Source organism: Elaeis guineensis, chromosome 5, assembly GCF_000442705.2.
Source record: "Elaeis guineensis isolate ETL-2024a chromosome 5, EG11, whole genome shotgun sequence".
Lineage (NCBI taxonomy): Eukaryota > Viridiplantae > Streptophyta > Magnoliopsida > Arecales > Arecaceae > Elaeis > Elaeis guineensis.
Genome location: NC_025997.2, coordinates 55,799,496 through 55,820,042, shown reverse-complemented (window position 1 = coordinate 55,820,042; position 20,547 = coordinate 55,799,496).

The window sequence follows — 20,547 nt, the reverse complement described above, 5'->3', positions numbered from 1 at the left end:
AAAGGTGGCATGAGAGAGGTTTCTTGCATGAGAAAAGAAAAGAAAAGGAGAGAAAAGAAAGAAACAAGTGGGTGCAAGTTTCTTCGGAGGGTACTCTAGGGTTTTGGCCTAGGGTTCGAGAAGTGAGAACGTGAGCTACGAGTATCGTGAGCCCACCAAACTTCAGAGAGAGCATCATCAACCTCACTACCATCTTTGCTAATGATCTGGAGCATCCAAAGAGTCGACAGACATCGATCGAAGGAGTTCGATTAATATCGGCCATCAAAAGGGTTCAGTCACGAACTAACATTCGTGAGGAGCCGATCAGATCGGGAGCTTCATGTGGATGATCTGCAGAGGCCAGACACATTATGTGGCTGCATTGCAATGATCAGACCCTCCCGACGATGATCAAATTATGGCAATCAACTATCCGTACAAAGGTAATGTGTTCTGAACACATAACAGTAAATTATTTACTGTAGAAGTTTGAATTTTAAATTTAAATGCATGCTATGTATATATCATATTTAGATCCTTGTGTAGGGATTATACATGTTAATTAATTAAATTAATTAATATTTTCTACTATAAAATAGTGATTTTGAAAAAAATTTAAAATTATCGTTTTACCCCTGCACTAAATTTCACTTCTAATGGTATCAGAATGGGTTCTAAAATATGATATATATTTGCATGCATAGATTAAGTTATAATCTAAAAGTTTAAATTTGAAATTTGAAATTCAAAATTTGAATTTTAAAATTTATTCAAAATTCAAAATTTTGAAATTCAAAATTTGAATTTTGAAATTTGAAATTCAAAATTCAAAAATTTGAAATTCAAATTTTAAAATTTGGTTGAAATTTCAAATTTGAAATTCAAAATTTGAAATTCAAAAATTTGAAATTTAAAATTTGTTTGAAATTTGAAATTCAAAATTTAAAATTTGAAATTTAAAATTTGAAATTTAAATTTTGAAATTGGTATATTTAGATATACTTGATCCAAGTAGCAAGTAGTCTAATTGGGTTGGTTACCATGGTCGTCCGGTCATAAGAGAAAAGTAGGGTTTAAAGGCCCTCTCCTCCCATTCGATGGGGTTCTCCTATGGCGGTAGGGGTGTCGCTGCAATTATATCCTATGCAGATGAAGTAGCGTAAGGACTTAATTGTCTAGGTTCAATTGTAAAATTTATTATAAATGTGTTAGATTAGATCTAAAGGAATATTCATGATTTATTTTGATTGAGTTATTTTTTGTTACGTAATTAGCAATAGGATTGTTGTTTATGAAATATGCTAATCTATTTGTGAAATGAGTCAACATATTTGGTGAACAGAAAATAATATCTTTTAAATTTGAAAATTATTTTTGAAATGCCAAACCCTGACCCATCAGCCCAAATACTTAATTAAAAGAATTAAGTGTTGTCAAGTTGGTTTAGAATTGTGAATTAAGACCTAAGACAATTGCATAAACTTGTGGGTCAATGGGTTAGATGGATTAGGTCCATAATTGGGTTAGACCTAAGGTTAGCTTAAAGAAATAGACTAAATTAGAGTAATTGATCAAATCAAATCAAAAGTTGAATTAGATTAGGTCAAGGACACTCTAGACTCAACTCCAATAGTTGTAGTTGAATGGGTCCATGTCTTTAACTAGACCAAGATGGACTTAATTCATGGCTATGTGGTGGAACCCTATTTACTAAGTTGATCAAATTAAAACTAATAAACCAGTTGGTGTCTAAGGTAAGTTCGATAGTTTGACCAGTGGTTCTTAAGTGTGAGCTACTCGCATTGATTCGATCTCTGATGAGTTAATGGCATATCCCCACCACTGATCTCATTTACCTGGCCAACTTGGTGAGTTAGGTTTTGATTAGATCACTTGGTGATTAGGGCTCACCCATGTCATTAGGTAAATCAGTGTGACTGATTTAGGTGCTCCTAATGCCGACTTTAATTAAATCCTTTTTAATCTGACTTGGTGAAGTCAGTGGGAGGATTGAAATTGGCCGGTTAATTTCTTCTCTTCCTTCACTTAATAAAATTTTCAAAAATTATTAGGTCCCTAAAATGATTAGGTTATAGTGATAACTAAGTCATAGCCTCCCATTAAGTGAGTGATAATGAGTCCATTAGTTTAATAATCACTGAAGGCCCAAAGGCTTGGTGCTTATTGACTAATGAAATTATCATTCATAATATGATAATTTGGTTGAGTCTTTCTGATGGTAGTCAGGTTGGCTGGCCAAAGTCGGACCTGATCATTTATTGATCTGATTCACCAAATCAAGTCATGTTAATCGTTAGACCTAATCAGATCTTTTCAGTGGAGGCTAAAGCCTACTGATTAGGTTCTGGGGCAAAACAAATTACTAGAAGTTGTTTAGAGAAACAACTGGTTATGAACCTACCCATAGATGCACATGGGTTGACCAACCAAAGTTGGGCTCGTGTGTAGTCTGTGTGGATTCTAGTACCCACTAAGGAATTAAAATAATTCCTCGAATTGAAGGTTGAGGCTACTAGTTCGTAAAAATATTAGGAGAAACTTTAGACTAAAATCCAAATCTTTAGTATTAATAATTTATATACTAATAGAGGTCTGGTTTTTCTTTATGCAGCTATGGCCACTACCCTGTCGCTCCGGTCATTATTAGATAATGACAAGCTCATGGGATCTAATTTCGATAGCTGGTATCAAAAATTAAAGTTCATCCTTGAGCATGAGCAAATCCTTTATGTAGTAACGGATCTGGCACCCGAGGAGCCAGCCCCGAATGCTAGAGGGACGGTCCGAGATACTTACCAAAAGTGGCTCAACGACTGCACCACCGTTCGGTGCATAATGCTGACAGCAATGAATGATGAGTTCAACCACAGGTTTGAGAATGTCCAGCCGCAGAAGATGCTTCAAATGTTGAACGACTCCTTTGACATGCCTGATGACGTTGAAAGGCACAAAACTAGTTGTGCCATTTTCAATGCTCGGATGAGGGATGGGGCCTCAGTCACTGATCATGTACTGTACATGATCGAAATGATTGAGCGCCTAAGTAAACTGGGCTTTCCCTTGCACGAGCAGCTCGATAAGGATGCGATCCTTAATTCTTTGCCCAAGTCCTTCCTCCCCTTCCTTACTCATTTTTGAATGACAAAGCCTGCAGTGAACTACCACGGCTTGTTGGGGTTGCTGCAGAACTTTGAGAAGGACCACCAGCTCCATAAGGAGTCGGTGAATGTTGTGGGAGGATCTTCTTCTGGTCGTCGACCCTTTAAGAAAGGGAAGAAGAACAAGAAGAAGAAGAATAAGAAGGTGCACCCGCATGCTGGGACGTCAGCATAGGGTCAGACCAAGAAGTGCAAGCCCGACTAGAGCCAGGTGGAGTGCTTCTTTTGCAAGAAGCAAGGACACTGGAAGAGGAAATGTCCTCTATACATTGCCTCCCTGGATCCGAACAGGCCGAAGAAGAAGCAAGGTAATTATATGATAACACCTTGCAACTTTTCTATTTGTGATACTACTGCCTGGGTATTGGATACCGAAAGCCCTTATCATATCTGTAATTCGATGCAGGGTCTGCAGGTCAGTAGGAGATTTGATGAAGGCGAGAGATTCCTGAACGTTGGAGATGGAAGCAAAGTTTCAGTTCTACCTTTAGGAATCATGAATCTTGTAATCAATTCTCGTAATGTAATTCTGAGTGAATATCACTATTGTCCAAGCTTTTTATTAAATATTATTTCTGTAGGTCTTTTGGCCATGTACGGTTATGAATTTTTAATAAAAGGAAACGTTTGCAATATCATTCTGAATGGTATTACAATATTTGTTGGACAACTAAATAATGGAATTTACTTACTATCACAGCCTGTTAATGTGGTTTAAACCTTCGGTAAATACTCTAAAATAGATAATGTGTCAAAAGTCTATCTTTGGCACTGTAGGCTAGGTCATATCAATAAGAACAGGATAAACAGGTTAGCTCAAGAAGAAATTCTTGAAGTTAGTGATTGTGAATCACTTCCAACATGTGAGTCCTGTCTTCTTGGAAAGATGACCAAGTCATCTTTTACTGAAAAAGGTGAGCGAGCCAGTGAACTCTTGGGTCTGGTACATTTTGATGTATGTGGACCCATGAGCTCAAGTGCAAGAGGTGGATATTTCTATTTCATAATCTTCACAGATGACCTATCGAGGTATGGGTATGTCTACTTAATGAAGCATAAGTCAGAGTCGTTTGAAATGTTCAAACTATTCTGAAATGAGGTAGAAAAATAAACTGAAAAGTATATTAAAACTCTTCGATCTGATCGAGGAGGTGAATATCTTTCCAATGAATTTCTGACATATCTTGAGGAGAATGGGATTCTCTCTCAGTGGACTCCTCCTGGAACACCACAACATAATGGTATGTCTAAAAGGAGGAATCTTATCTTATTGGACATGGTTCGATCCATGATGGGGTTTGCTGGTCTGTCGATCTTCCTCTAGAGATATGCGCTCGAATCGGCTTGTTACCTTCTAAATAGGGTTCCGAGTAAGTCTGTAACCAAAATGCCATATAAGATATGGATAGGACGTAAGTCAGTACTCTCATACCTTAGGATTTGGGGGTGTCTGGCTTATGTTAAATATTTAATTACGGACAAGCTTGGACCTAGGTCTGACAAGTGTTATTTCATAGGGTACCCAAAAGAGACCAAAGGGTATTATTTCTACCTAGCTGATGAGCAAAAGGTGTTTGTCAGCCTTAAGGCAATTTTTTTGGAAAAGGAGTTCCTTGGTGAAGGGACTGTTGCCTCTAAGGTCGAACTTGAGAAAGTTCAGCAGGTGGAAAAACTAACACAAGTTGCAGAACTGGATTTGGTTAGATCAGATCCGGAGCCCATTGTTCCTGCACCCTTAAGGCGATCTGATAGAGTACCACGTCAACCAGACAGATATTATGGTTTTTTAGTCTGGGATGGCGATCCTATCAAACTTGATGAAAATGATGAAGATCCGATCACCTACATGGATGCAATGTAGAGACCTGACTCTGAAAAATGACTAGAGGTCATGAAATCTGAAATAGAGTCCATAAAGGTCAACGATGTGTGGACATTGGTTGACCCACCCGAAGGAGTAAAACCCATAGGGTGTAAGTGGGTCTTCAAGAGGAAGAGGGGCGCAGATGGAAAGGTGGAGACCTATAAAGGCTGTCTGGTTGTCAAGAGATATCATCAACGTTATGGTATAGACTATGACGAGATGTTTTCTCCTGTGATAATGCTCAAATCCATTTGGATTATGCTTGCGATAGCTGTCCATTTGGACTATGAAATCTGGCAGATGGATGTGAAGACAGTTTTCCTAAATGAAGAGCTGGACGAAGAGGTGTATATGATACAACCTGAAGGGTTCACATCCACAGATGAGTCTAAGGTATGTAGGCTACAGAAGTCCATTTATAGACTTAAGCAAGCATCCTGGAGTTGGAACATACGTTTTGATAGGACGATCAAGACGTATGGCTTCATTAAGAATGGAGAATAGCCCTGCATTTATAAGTGGGCTAATAGTCCAGTAGTAGTATTTCTTATATTGTATGTGGATGACATTCTCTTAATCGAGAATGATGTCCCTGCATTACAGGGAATAAAGATTTGACTGTCATCACAGTTCTCCATGAAGGATTTGAAAGAAGCTTCCTACATCCTAAAGATGAAGATCTATAGGAATAGATCTAAAAGGTTGCTTGGCTTATCCCAGTCCACGTACATTGATACTATGCTGAAGAGGTTCAGCATGGAGAATTCCAAAAAAGGCTATCTACCGATAGATCATGGAATTTCTCTCTCAAAGAGGGATTGTCCGACAACACCTCAAGAGAGAGAGCGTATGGGTAGAATTTCATATGCTTCGGCAGTGGGATCTATCATGTACGCCATGACATGTACACGACCAGATGTGGCATACTCACTAGAGGTAGTGAGTAGATACCAATCTGATCCAAGGGAGAATCACTGGAAGGTTGTTAAAACCATCCTGAAGTATTTAAGAAATACTAAGGACCAGTGGCTTGTTTTTGGTGAATCGGACTTGAGACTTATAGGGTTTACAGACTCTAGTTTCCAGTCTGATCATGATGACAGCAAGAGTGTGTCGGGATTTGTTTTTACCCTTAATGGTGGGGCTGTCTGCTGAAAGAGTTCCAAGCAGCACACTGTGGCTGATTCAGTTTGTGAGGCAGAGTATGTCGCCGCATCAGATGCTGCCAAAGAAGCGGTGTGGCTGAGAAAATTCATCACCGAGCTTGGAGTAGCACCCTCCCTTGTTGGTCCAGTTCTGCTCTACAGTGACAGCTCTGGAGCCATTGCTCAGGCGAAGGAATCAAAGGCACACCAGTGGATGAAACATATTCTGTGCCGCTACCATCTCATCTGGAAAATCATGAATCGAGGTGACGTCGACCTTCAGAAGATCGACGGGAAGGAGAACCTGACAGATCCATTCACTAAAGCCATTGCGATGAAGGAGTTCGACGACTTCAAGTCGAAGATGGGTACTTCAAGTCGAAGATGGGTATTAGATACTGCACCGATTGGCTTTAGGCCAAGTGGAAGATTGTTAGGAATAGTATCCCAAAGCCAATCGTCAGCCTGTTGACAGTTATGCTCTTTTTTTATATTAGTATATGAATTATAAATAAATAAAAATTATTTTGGCATTTTTCATCATAAATTGTTTCATCTTCTAATGAACTCCAATGTTGTGGTGAAGTCCTTAGGACTATTTAGACTCGACAAAGGAGGATTTGTCGTTTAGTCCTTAAACCTATTCTCGACCAAATGATACATTGTTACCAAGGACGACAATGTTTATCAAGCATAGGTCGTTGTGTGCCATATGGGTTGGTTGTCCTCTTAACCAAGGAGTGTAGAGACACTGGTATGGCATACAGATGAGATGTAAGGGTACATCTGCACTGAACATGACCGACTTCGGTGTTGGGAAATGTGTCCCAAAAAGCCAATCGTCAAGCTGTTAACGGTTGAGCAACCAAGTATTGTAATTAATTTATTAATAAATAAAATATATTTGGTATTTTTATCATAAGCTTTCATCTTCTAATGAACTCCGTTGTTATGATGAAGTCCTTAGGACTATTTAGATTCGATAAAGAGAGGATTTATCGATTAGTCCTTAAAACAGTTCATGACCAAATGATAGGCTGTTAATAAGGACGACAGCTTCTATCGAGCATAGGTCGCTGTAGGCCATATGGGTTGGTTGTCCTCTTAACCAAAGAGTATGGAGACACTGGTATGGCATACAGATGAGATGTACTGGTACATCATCATTGAACGTGACCAACTCCAGAGTATTCTACTGTCGAGAATGTCTCTGATGGGATATAGGTATAAGTGTCCCTTAGACCTGAGATCGCCTTAGTGACTTGCAAGCAACTCACTGTGCTTTGGTACTGGACTAACTGAATTTCTAATTCAGGGATGGAAGGCTTCTGGGCACAGTCAAGTACTTGCGAAGTCAGAGTGTGATCGAGATGGGATTGACCACTCCAAGAGTTGGAGAAGAATGAGTCGCTGTATTTCAATTTAGCAAAACCTTGGCCAGGGTAATCCATCAGATGGATTTGATATTTTGAAATACAATGTGGACAACCTGATCAGAGTTGACAGTTGAACTCTGGGGTGTCCTATGATTATTTTGGTCAAGGAGATGAATTATATGAAAACTATATCCGCATGGGTTCTAAGGATGTTGTTCTACACATTCGACCTATCCGATCGTCGGGTACCATTGCTAGATGATCACTTCGATTGGTATAGAAATTTATTTCTATACTATCGACTTAGGTTCAGACCTATGAGGTCACATATATTAGAGTTCATGATCCGATCGGATGGTTGATCAATGATTAAGAATCGTTCTAGGGTTAAATGATCAATACGATTGACATTTAACCCAGTGCAAGTGTTGCAGGAGGATCGATTAGCAATTCGATTGCTAATTGGCTTAATTTGATTAAGCCAATGGGCTGAGATTAAGTCTAATTAAATATGATTTAATTAGATTTGATTTGAGCTTGATTGGATCAAGTCCAATTAGTTTATTGGATAAGCCAAGTGCAAAAAAAAACTAGTCCTAGTTCAACTAGGACTTGGGTCAATCTAATTTCTAATTTGATTAAAAAATTAAATCATATTTAAATCTAATTTAATCTGATTAAATTAGATTCTTAATTGGGTTAAGACTTATTTTAATTGAGTTGATCTAATTTTGGTTTGATTTGGTTTGAGAAATCAAATTAAAACAAGTCATAAGATAGAATCCTAGTAAGACTAGGATTCCACCTTGCGCCACATAAGCCTTCCCCACGCCCTCTCTCTCATTCAATGCCAATCTCCTCTTATTTTGTGCGACAAAAGCCCTCTCCCAGGTCTCTCCCACGTTCACAAAAGGTCTCCTCTCTTCTTTCTTACATGGAAGGTGGTTTGGATCAAATCAAAGAGGAATAAGTTTGGATTTCGAATTCTATGAGATAGAGTTTTAGAAATCCAAAACTCTTTCAATTTTGCACCAAATTTATCCAAAATTTTTTTTGAAATTTTTATAGATTTTAGGGTACATATTGTGTACCCTTTTCTGGTAATCCATGCATAAAAATAAGGAGGAGGTGCTCAAGAGTTGGGCGCCCCTTAACTTGCCATGTTTGGATAAGCCTTGACTAGGTATTTGGCCTAGACAAGGACTCTATCATATATCTCTATATAAGAAGATTTTCTTTATGAAATTTTTGGAGAGGATAGACATTTGAGAGATCTTTGGTTCATCCAAAAATCAGAGAGAAATACCTTTAGGTCATGGAGATATAAAAGACACAAGTTAGGGTGTCTAGAGAGAGAAACGAGAAGAAAAAGAGGGTCTTCTTCTAGGGTTGTTTGTTTTCATAACTTTCCTCCCTCCATCTTGAGTTTCCTGAGAGTGTCTCAGATCTGAAACTCCTCCTTCTACTTTTTATCTTTGGAAGAGTCCAAATCAAGAAGAAGGAGGCACCTGATCAACCATCAAAGAAGGATCAGCGCAGTACTAGCATACTGTGCTGATTTTCTGAAGCAGGACTTCTGATCAAGATTCGTGGGCTCGTGTGGATGACTCCTAGAGGCCGAACGCATGTACGGCTTACAACATCATCCTCAAGCCCGGATCAACGAGGTTAGAACATCTAACTTGCAAGGTAATAGATCTGATCTATTGTTTAATACATACATTAGATGTAGTATAGAAACATGTTGATATGATCAACATGTAGTTCATGTTATATTTATATATTTTAATTTTTGATTTAATTCTATATAATAATCATGTAATAGAATCTTATATCTAGGGATTCTTTGATTTTAGAAAATAAATTTTGATTTATTTTAGTCTTCCGCTATATGATCTTGAAAAAGTTTCAAGATCTAACCCTGAAACCCTAGATCTGGTTCTCACAATTGGTATCAGAGCCTAGGTTCTTTATTACATGATTATTTATACATGCTTAGATTATTTCTTAAATTAGATCTAATTTATAATCTGATTATTAAATTTGAAATTAAAATTTTAGATCAATCACGAACTGCAAGGTTGTCCTACTGTAAGGTTTACCCCTTACAGTGCAAAGGTTGTCCTAGTTTGTGTAGATCTATCTTTAATCATAAATTTGTTAGATATGATCTAGATTAAATTTATAATTTATTAGATTTAAAAGATATTTAAATCTAAAATAAAATCTCTTTGTTAATAATTTTTGTGCAAAAAAATTATTTAAAGTTGAAATTATTTCAATTACATGAACCTGTTTAGATTAGATCTAAAGTAGTTTCATGTTTATTTCACTTGTATCTTGATTATGAATCAAACATGCAATATAGTTGGTAGAATCATATTATAAAATTATTTTATAAATATAAAATTTTTTTTTTGAAAAGCCGAACCCAACCCTCAGCCCAAAACTTAATTAAGAATTAAGAAGTTGTTTGATTAGGTTCTAGGATTGTAAATTGAAGAACCTAAGACACAAATCATAACACATTGGGTTAATGGGTTAGTGAGAATTAGGTCCATTAATTGGGTTAGACCTATGGTTAGATTAAAGATGGACTTAATTAGAGAATTGACTAAATCTAATCAATTATTATTTTAGATTAGGTCAAGGATTCTCTAGATCAATTACAATAGTTGTAGTTGGTCAAGTCCATGTCTTTAACGAGAACCAAATGGACTTGATTCTTGGCTAAGCGGTCTAGCACGAACTGTTAGGTTGATCTAATCGAAACTAATTAAATCAGTTGGTGTCTAAGGTAAACCAGACCGGTGGTTTTTAATTGGGAGCCCGCTTACCTGGCCATTTCTGATGGTGTCTAAGGCAAGCTTTGACAGACCCTCCCACTAATCGATCTTACCTAGCCTCTTGGTGAAATTATGTTTTGATCAGATCACTTGACTATTCGAGTTGACCCATGTCACCTAGGTAAATCAGTGTGACTGATTTAGGTGCTCCTAGACCAGCCCTTTTAATGGTCTCCCTTAAGCTGACTTGGTGAAGCCAGTGGGAGGATCATGATAAGCTGGTTCATCTGACCTCATCCTCTAAATTATTTAAATCATCTAAAATTATTAAGTCCTTAAAATGACAAAGTTATGGAGATAACTGAGTCATAGCCTCCCATTAAGGTGTTTGATAATGAGTCCATTAACTCAATAATCATTGCAGACCCAAAGGCTTGGTGCTTGTTGACTAATGGAATTATCACTCATCATATGACGACTTGGAAGTGTCTCTCTAATGGTGGTTAGGTGAGCCAACCAAAGTTGGGCTTAATCATTCGTTGGTTAGATACACCAAGTATGATCATGTTAATGGTTGGACCTAACTGGAACCTTACAGTGGAGGCCAAAGCCTACTGATTAGGTTTCTGGGGCAAAATTAAAATTACTAAAAAATTATTTAGAGAAACAATTGGTTATGAACCTACCCTTAGATGTATATGGGTTGGCCAACCAAAGTTGGGCTTGTGTGCAGTCTAAGTGGATTCTAGTACCCACTAAGGAATTAGGTAATTCCTCGAATTGGAGGTAGAGGCTACCAATTCGAATAAAATAGTGGGAGAAACCTTTTGATTAAAGTCCAAATCTTTAGGTTTAATGAATCAATTACTAATTAGGTTATGGTTCTCCTTTGTGCAAATATGGCCACTTCCCTATCGCTTCGATCATTGTTGGACAATGATAAGTTGGTGGGACCCAACTTCGATAGCTGGTACCAAAAGTTGAAGATAGTCCTGGAGCATGAACGGATCTTATATGTGATAATGGATCCTGCACCTGAGAAGCCAGCTGTCAATGCACGTGAAACAGTCAGAGACACTTACCAGAAGTGGCTCAGTGACCAGACCATGGTGCGCTGTATCATGCTGGCTACCATGAGCAACGAGTTCAGTCGCAGATTTGAGATGGCTCAGCCAAAGGACATGCTTCAAGTGTTGGAGGATGCCTTTGGCACATCCGATGACATCGAGAGGCACAAGACTAGTTGTGCCATCTTCAACACCAAAATGCAGGATGGTGCCTCTGTCACTGATCATGTATTGTACATGATCGAGCTGATGGAACGATTGAGCAAGCTCGGCTTTTCCTTGCATGAGCAGCTTGGAAAAGATGCAATACTAAACTCGCTGTCCAAGTCTTATCTCCTATTCCTCACTCATTATAGAATGACAAAGCCTGAAGAGAACTACCATGGGTTACTGGGGTTGCTTCAGAACTTTGAGAAGGATCACCAACTTCACAAGGAGTCGATGAACTTAGTGGGAGGTTCGTCTTCTGGTTCTCGACCTTTTAAGAAAGGGAAGAAGAACAAGAAGAAGAAAGTGAAGAAGGTGCAAGTTTAGGCTGGGACATCAGTGTAGAGCCAGACCAGAAAGATCAAGCCCGATAAGAGTCTATTCTACTGGCAAGTACCCTAGATTAGATAGTATGTCAGATATCTACTTATGGCACTGTAGGCTAGGTCATATAAACAAGAACAGAATAAAGAGGTTGACTCAAGAGGAAATCCTCGAAGTCAGTGATTGTGAATCACTTCCAACCTGTGAGTCCTGTCTTCTTGGTAAAATGATCAAGTCACTTTTTACTGAAAAAGGTGAGAGAGCTACTGAGCTCTTGGGCCTAGTACATACTGATGTATGCAGGCCCATGAGCACCAGTGCTAGAGGTGGATATTTCTACTTCATAACTTCATGGATGACCTATCCCGATATGGATATGTCTATCTGATGAAACATAAGTTGGATTCATTTGAAATGTTCAAACGATTCCGAAGTGAAGTAGAAAAATAAACTGAGAAGAGTATTAAAACTCTTCGATCTGATCGAGGAGGAGAATACCTTTCTAGTGAGTTTCTCACATATCTAGGAGAGAATGGGATTCTCTCCCAATGGACTCCTCCAGGAACACCACAGCATAATGGTGTGTCTGAAAGGAGGAATCAGACTCTGTTAGACATGGTCCGATCCATGATGGGTTTTGCTAGCTTGCTGATATCCTTCTGGGGATATGCACTCGAATCGGCTTGTTATCTGTTAAATAGGATTCCAAGTAAGTCTGTAATTAAGACTCCACATGAGATATGGACGGGACGTAAGCCAGCACTTTCACACCTTAGGGTCTGGGGGTGCCCAGCCTATGTCAAACGATTAGTCACAGATAAACTTGGACCTAGGTCTGACAAATGCTCATTCATAGGGTACCCCAAAGAGATAAAAGGATATTTTTTCTACCATGCTGATGAACAAAAGGTGTTCGTCAGCCTTAAGGCAATCTTTTTAGAAAAGGAGTTCCTTGGTGAAGGAACCGTTGCCTCTAAGGTTGAACTTGATGAAGTTCAACAGGTAGAAGGACCGACACCAATAGCTGAACCTGAGTCGGATATGATTAGATCAGATCTGGAGCCCAATGTACCTGCACCATTAAGGCAATCCGGTAGAGTACCGTGTCAGCCAGACAGATACTACGGTTTCTTGGTCCGGGATGGTGATCCCATCGAACTTGATGAGAATAATGAGGATCCGATCACCTATATGGATGCATTGCAGAGACTTGATTCTGAGAAATGGCTTGAAGCCATGAAATCCAAAATGGAGTCCATGAAGGTCAATGATGTATGGACATTGGTTGACCCACCTGAAGGGGTTAAACCCATTGGATATAAATGGGTCTTCAAAAGGAAGAGGGGCGCAGACGGAAAGGTGGAGACCTATAAAGCCCATCTGGTCGCCAAGGGGTATCGTCAACGTTATGGTATTGACTATGACGAGACATTTTCCCCTGTGGTAATGCTCAAATCCATTCGGATAATGCTTGCAATAGCTGTCCATCTGGATTATGAGATCTGGCAGATGGATGTAAAGACAGCTTTCCTGAATGGAGAGCTGACCGAAGAGGTGTATATGATACAACCTGAGGGGTTTACATCCATAGATGAGTCCAAGATGTGCAAGCTTCAGAGATCCATTTATGGATTGAAGCAAGCTTCTCGGAGTTGGAACATGCATTTTGATAAGGTGATCAAAACGTATGGCTTCATTAAGAATGGAGAAGAGCCCTGCATCTATAAATGGGCAAATGGTCCAGTTGTGGTATTTCTTGTCTTGTATGTGGATGACATTCTCTTAATCGAGAATGACATCCCCGCACTATAGGGAATAAAAGTTTGGTTGTCATCACAGTTCTCTATGAAGGACTTGGGTGAAGCATCCAACATCTTAGGGATGAAGATCTATAGGGATAGATCTAAAAGGATGCTTGGGTTATCCCAGTCCATGTACATAGACACTGTGCTAAAGAGGTTCAGCATGGAGAATTCCAAGGACTATCTATCGATAGGCTAAGGAATTTCTCTCTCTAAGAAGGATTGTCCGATAACTCCTGAAGAGAGAGAGCGTATGAGTAGAGTCCCATATGCTTCAGTCGTGGGATCTATCATGTACGCCATGACATGTACAAGACCAGATGTGGCATACTCACTAGGAGTAGTGAGTAGATACCAATCTGATCCTGGAGAAAATCACTGGAAAGTGGTTAAAGCCATCCTTAAGTATTTGAGAAATACTAAGGACCAATGGTTAGTTTATGGCGAGTCAGATCTGAAATTTGTGAGGTTCACAGACTCTAGCTTCCAATCTGACCATGATGACAGCAGGAGCGTGTCGGGTTATATCTTTACTCTGAATGGTGGAGCCATCTACTAGAAGAGTTCCAAGCAGCATACTGTGGCAGACTCTGTTTGTGAAGTGGAGTACATCGCAGCATCGGATGCCGCGAAGGAAGCTGTGTGGCTGAGGAAATTCATCAACGAGCTCGGAGCAGCACCCTCCCTCGATGGTCCGGTCCTGCTCTACTGCGATAGCACTGGTGCCATAGCTCAGGCGAAAGAACCCAAAGCACACCAGTGGACGAAGCACATTTTCCACCGCTTCCATCTGGTCTGGGGGATCATGGATCGAGGTGACATCGACCTTCAGAAGATCGACGAAAAGAAGAACCTAGCCGACCCCTTCACTAAAGCCCTGGCGATAAAGGAGTTCGACAACCACAAGTCGAAGATGGGTATTAGATACTGTGCCGAGTGGCTTTAGGACAAGTGGGAGTTGTTGGGAAATGTGTCCCAAAAAGCCAATCGTCAAGCTGTTGACGGTTGAGCAACCAAGTATTGTAATTGATTTGTTAATAAATAAAATATATTTGGTATTTTCATCATAATCTTTCATCTTTTAATGAACTCCGTTGTTATGATGAAGTCCTTAGGACTATTTAGATTCGATAAAGAGAGGATTTATCGATTAGTCCTTAAAACAGTTCACGACCAAATGATAGGCTGTTAATAAGGATGACAGCTTCTATCGAGCATAGGTCGCTGTAGGCCATATGGGTTGGTTGTCCTCTTAACCAAAGAGTGTGGAGACACTGGTATGACATACAGGTGAGATGTACTGGTACATCATCATTGTACGTGACCAACTCCAGAGTATTCTACTGTCGAGAATGTCTCTAATGGGATATAGGTATAAGTATCCATTAGACCTGAGATCGCCTCAGTGACTTGCAAGCAACTCACTGTGCTTTGGTACAGGACTAACTGAATTTCTAATTCAGGGATGAAAGGCTTCTGGGCATAGTCAAGTACTTGCAAAGTCAGAGTGTGATCAAGATGGGATTGACCACTCCAAGAGTTGGAGAAGAATGAGTCGCTGTATTTCAATTTAGCAAAACCTTGGCCAGGGTAATCCATCAGATGGATTTGATATTTTGAAATACAATGTGGACAACCTGATCAGAGTTGATAGTTGAACTCTGGGGTGTCCTATGATCATTTTGGTCAAGGGGATGAATTATATGAAAACTATATCCGCATGGGTTCTAAGGATGTTGTTCTACACATTCGACCTATCCGTTCATCGGGTACCATTGCTAGATGGTCACTTCGATTGGTACAGGAATTTATTCCTGTGCTACCAGCTTAGGTTCGAACCTATGAGGTCACACACATTAGAGTTCATGATCCGATCGGATGGTTGATCAATGATTAAGAATCATTCTAGGATTAAATGATCAATACGATTGACATTTAACCCTGTGCAAGTGTTGCAAGAAGATCGATTAGCAATTCGATTGCTAATTGGCTTAATTTGATTAAGCCAATGGGCTGAGATTAAGTCTAATTAAATATAATTTAATTATATTTGGTTTGGGCTTGATTGGATCAAGTCCAATTGGTTTATTGGATAAGCCAAGTGCAAGAAAAAACTAGTCCTAGTTCAACTAGGACTTGGGTCAATCTAATTTCTAATTTGATTAAAAAATTAAATCAGATTTAAATCTAATTTAATCTGATTAAATTAGGTTCTTAATTGGATTAAGACCTATTTTAATTAGGTTGATCTAATTTTGGTTTGATTTGGTTTGAGAAACCAAATTAAAACAAGTCATAAAATAGAATCCTAGTAAGACTAGGATTCCACCTTGCGCCACATAAGCCTTTTCCACGCCCTCTCTCTCATTCAACGCCAATCTCCTCTTATTTTGTGTGACAAAAGCCCTCTCCTAGGTCTCTCCCACGTTCACAAATGGTCTCCTCTCTTCTTTCTTACATGGAAGGTGGTTTGGATCAAATCAAAGAGGAATAAGTTTGGATTTCGAATTCTATGAGATAGAGTTTTAGAAATCCAAAACTCTTTCAATTTTGCACCAAATTTATCCATTTTTTTTTTTAGAATTTTTGTGGCTTTTAGGGTATACATTATGCACCCTTTGCTAGTAATCCATGCACAAAAATAAGAAGGAGGTGCTCAAGAGTTGGGCGCCCCTTAACTTGCCATGTTTGGATAAGCCTTGACTAGGTATTTGACCTAGATAAGGACTCTATCATATCTCTCTATATAAGATGAGTTTCTTCATAAAATTTTTGGAAAAGATAAATATTTGAGAGTCCTTTGTTCCATCCAAAAATTAGAGAGAAAGACCTTTGGGTCATGAAGATATAAAAGACACAAGTTAGGGTGTTTAGAGAGAGAAATGAGAAGAAGAAGAGGATCTTCTTCTAGGGTTGTTTGTTTTCATACCTTTCCTCCCTCCATCTTGAGTTTCCTGAGAGTGTCTCAGATCTGAAACTTCTCCTTCTACTTTTTATCTTTAGAAGAGTCCAAATCAAGAAGAAGGAGGCACCTGATCAACCATCAAAGAAGGATCAGCGCAATACTAGCATACTGTGCTGATTTCCTGAAGAAGGACTTCTGATCGAGATTCGTGGGCTCGTGTGGATGACTCTTAGAGGCCGGATGCATGTGCGGCTTGCAACATCATCCTCAAGCCTAGATCAGCGAGGTTAGAATGTCTAACTTGCAAGGTAATAGATCTGATCTACTGTTTAATACATACATTAGATGTAGTATAGAAACATGTTGATATGATCAACATGTAGTTCATGTTATATTTATATATTTTAATTTTTGATTTAATGCTATGTAATAATCATGTAATAGGATCTTAGATCTAGGGATTCTCTGATTTTAGAAAATAAATTTTGATTTATTTTAGTCTTCCGCTGTATGATCTTGAAAAAGTTTCAAGATCTAACCCTGAAACCCTAGATCTGGTTCTCACATCCGAAGCTTTTTCTACTGTCAAGATTTGCTTTGATGGAATATGGGTATAACTGTCCCTCTGATCTGAGACTACCATGGTGACTTGCAAGCAACTCACTGCACTTAGGCACTGGAATACCTGAATTTCTAATTCAGTAACGGAAGGCTGCTGGGTGTAGTCAAGTACTTGACTTGTCGGTGCGTGTGTCAAGATGGGATTGACCACTCCAGTTCAGGAGCTGTGTATAGTCATGTTTTAATTTAGCAAAATCTTAGTCAGGGTAGTCTTAGTGAGGAGTCACAGGACTGTTTGAGTTGATCACGATTCGGATGATCTGATCAGGGTTGACAGTTTAACCCTGAGTTATCCTAAACACAGGGGTCAAAAGGGATGAATTATATAGTAACCATATTCACGTAGGTTCTGAGTGTTGTGATTGTGACTATTCAACCTATCCGAATGTCGGATACCATTGCTAGATGGTCACTTCGATTAGTACAGGAATTGGTTCCTATGCTACCGACTTAGGTTCGAACCTGCGGGGTCACACACATTAGAGGTTTCTATCTGATCTGATGGCTGGTGAAGAGTCCTAATGCTCGTGGACTATGAGTCCTATGTGTCTAAAACTCTATGATCAAGAATCAAGATTCTCTGATCACGAGTCCCATACATTTTGGGTACCGGGGTCAAGAGTCCCACTGGTTTGGGACTCTTCGATCAAGGTTTCATATCGATGGACTTTGATACCCGATTGCCCATCGGATTTGGACTCAGTATTTATGAGAGGTTTAATTAGTAATTTGATCACTAATTAACTCAATTTGATTGAGTAATTATTTTTGGATCAAGTCCAATTGAATTGGTTCAGTTGGGTTTGACCCGATTAGGTTAAGTGTTGACCTAATCGTCGAAGTGGTTTGGTCGCTGATTTGATCAGGGGTTGGGCTTAGTCAATTCTTGATTTGATTAGGATTTTATTGAGCCTAATTAAGATTAATTGTGTTGGGTTTAAATTAGTCTAATTGGATCTAACTTATTTTAATTAAGTTGGTTCAATTAGGTTGATTTAAAATTAGAAACCACCTTGACCTCAACTCCCTGCGCCACCTCACTTCTTCCATGCCCATTTGAATTCACGAGAAATAACTTCTCATGAATTTTCTCCCACACAAAGGCCTTCCCACGTCCACTCTTATGTGCCAATTATTTGGATAAACATGATTTGTTAGCCATTCAAATTCAAAGGGTGTTTGAATTTAAATGGATAACTAATCCCATGCGCCATGTCCTTATCCTTTTGTGCGCCATTTTCTTTACACGAGAAAGAGTTTCTCGTGTAAACTCTCCATGCATAAGAGAGCCATGCCTCCTCTCTTCTCACGCATAGAGTGGATAGGAATGAGTTGGTTGGCATTTGAATTCAAATTCAATTTGAATTCAAATGAGTAACCACTTATCTTTATCCTCTCACGTGGTAAAAATGCTGCAAAGATGCGGTCTTGCATTGTTTTAAAAAAAGAGATAAGAGAGGGCGTGTGCATAAAATATCTGAGAAAAAAAGGGTGGTGTGAGAGAGGTTTCTTGCATAAGAAAAGAAAAGAAAAGGAGAGAAAAGAAAGAAACAAGTGGATGCAAGTTTCTTCGGAGTGTACCCTAGGTTTTGGCCTAGGGTTCGAGAAGTGAGAACGTGAGCTACGAGTGTTGTGAGCCCACCAAACTTCAGGGAGAGCATCATCAATCTCTCTACCATCTTTGCTGATGATCCAGAGTATCTGAAGAGTCGGCAGATATAGATCAAAGGAGTTCGATCAACATCGACCATCAAAAGGATTCAGTCACGAACTAGCATTCGTGAGGAGCCGATCAGATCGGGAGCTTCATGTGGATGATCCACAGAGATCAGACACATTGTGTGGCTGCGTTGCGATGATCAGACCCTCTCGACGGTGATCAAATTGCGGCGATCAACTACCCGCACAAAGGTAATGTGTTCTGAACACATAACAGTAAATTATTTATTGTAGAAGTTTAAATTTCAAATTTAAATACATGCTATGTATATATCATATTTAGATCCTTGTGTAGGGATTATACATGTTAATTAATTAGATTAATTAATATTTTCCACTGTAAAATAGTGATTTTGAAAAAGTTTTAAAATTATCGTTTTACCCCTGCACTAAATTTCACTTCACCTTCCAACTGGCCGATCTTCTCCCGTGCAGTCGCCAGCTCAACTTCAAGAGAGCTAATCTTGGAAGCCTGAGTCCAAGATCGATCGCTGGTGCATTTTTGGAGTTCCTCAAGCTCTGCCATGAAGTCGGCCTTCCTCCGAGTGTATTCCATGAAACACTTTTTGTGGAGGTCCCGAAAGCGAGTAGCCTCCGCAGTGACTTCTGAATGGCTCTTCCTCAGTCGGTGAAGTTCGTCATCCAGCTTCTTGAATTTCTCCGTCAAGTGACGAACTTCTTTTCTAAGGTCCCGGATCATCGACTTCAGAGAAATCTCCTGTGGTAGGGGAAGAGCTTCGGCAGGGCGCTGTCATTGGGAGACAAGAGCGCCACAACTCAAATTAGTACAAGAAGACAAAAGAGAAGAAAAAGAATGCAGAAAAAAAAAAGGAGCTCTCTGTAAAGAAGAATCCGATTTCATTGATTAAATAATTTTTAAGTACAAGAGAACAAAGAAAAGTTGCCACAAAGGAAAAAATACAAAATTAGAGGTTTCGGACCTTTGGGACAGAAGTGGAGGAGCTCGACGTTGGAACCTCGGTTGGGGGGCACCGTGAAGAGGCTCGGGGGACTTCGGGCTCGACATCAGAGGGGGCATCGATGGTAATGGCCACCTGAGCAGGTGCGGCCGAGCTTGTCTCTTCTGTCCTAGCTCTCTTCGTCGACCCCGAAGTCGCGGTGCCTTTTCTCTTGTGGGTTTTAAGACCTTGGGCCAACCTCCGAGCCATGCCTGTGTCCATGTCTGTAATAAAAGGAGATCGACAGAGCTCAGAAATAGAGTAAGAGAAAGGAAAAGCAGCAATATATATATATATATATATATATAATGATGATAGTACCGACGGGGTTAAGAGGGCTCAGGCCAATGTTGAATAAGAGTTGTTCTTTTAGGAGGTCAGAGAGAAGGGGGGCTGGATAGGCCTCGAGCTTACTGGAGGCTTCGAGGTCGTCTCTTTCCAGGCTAGAAGCCCGGCGGATGGAATCCCTCAGAGAGCCCCAGGGGGATAATCCCAGCTCCAAGGTCGGGCATCGAACGTAGAAGTATCTCTCCTTTCAGTTATGAATAGAAGAAGGGGTGCCTTTCAACAACCCCTTTCTATCAAACTGGGGGAAGAAGTACCATCAGTCC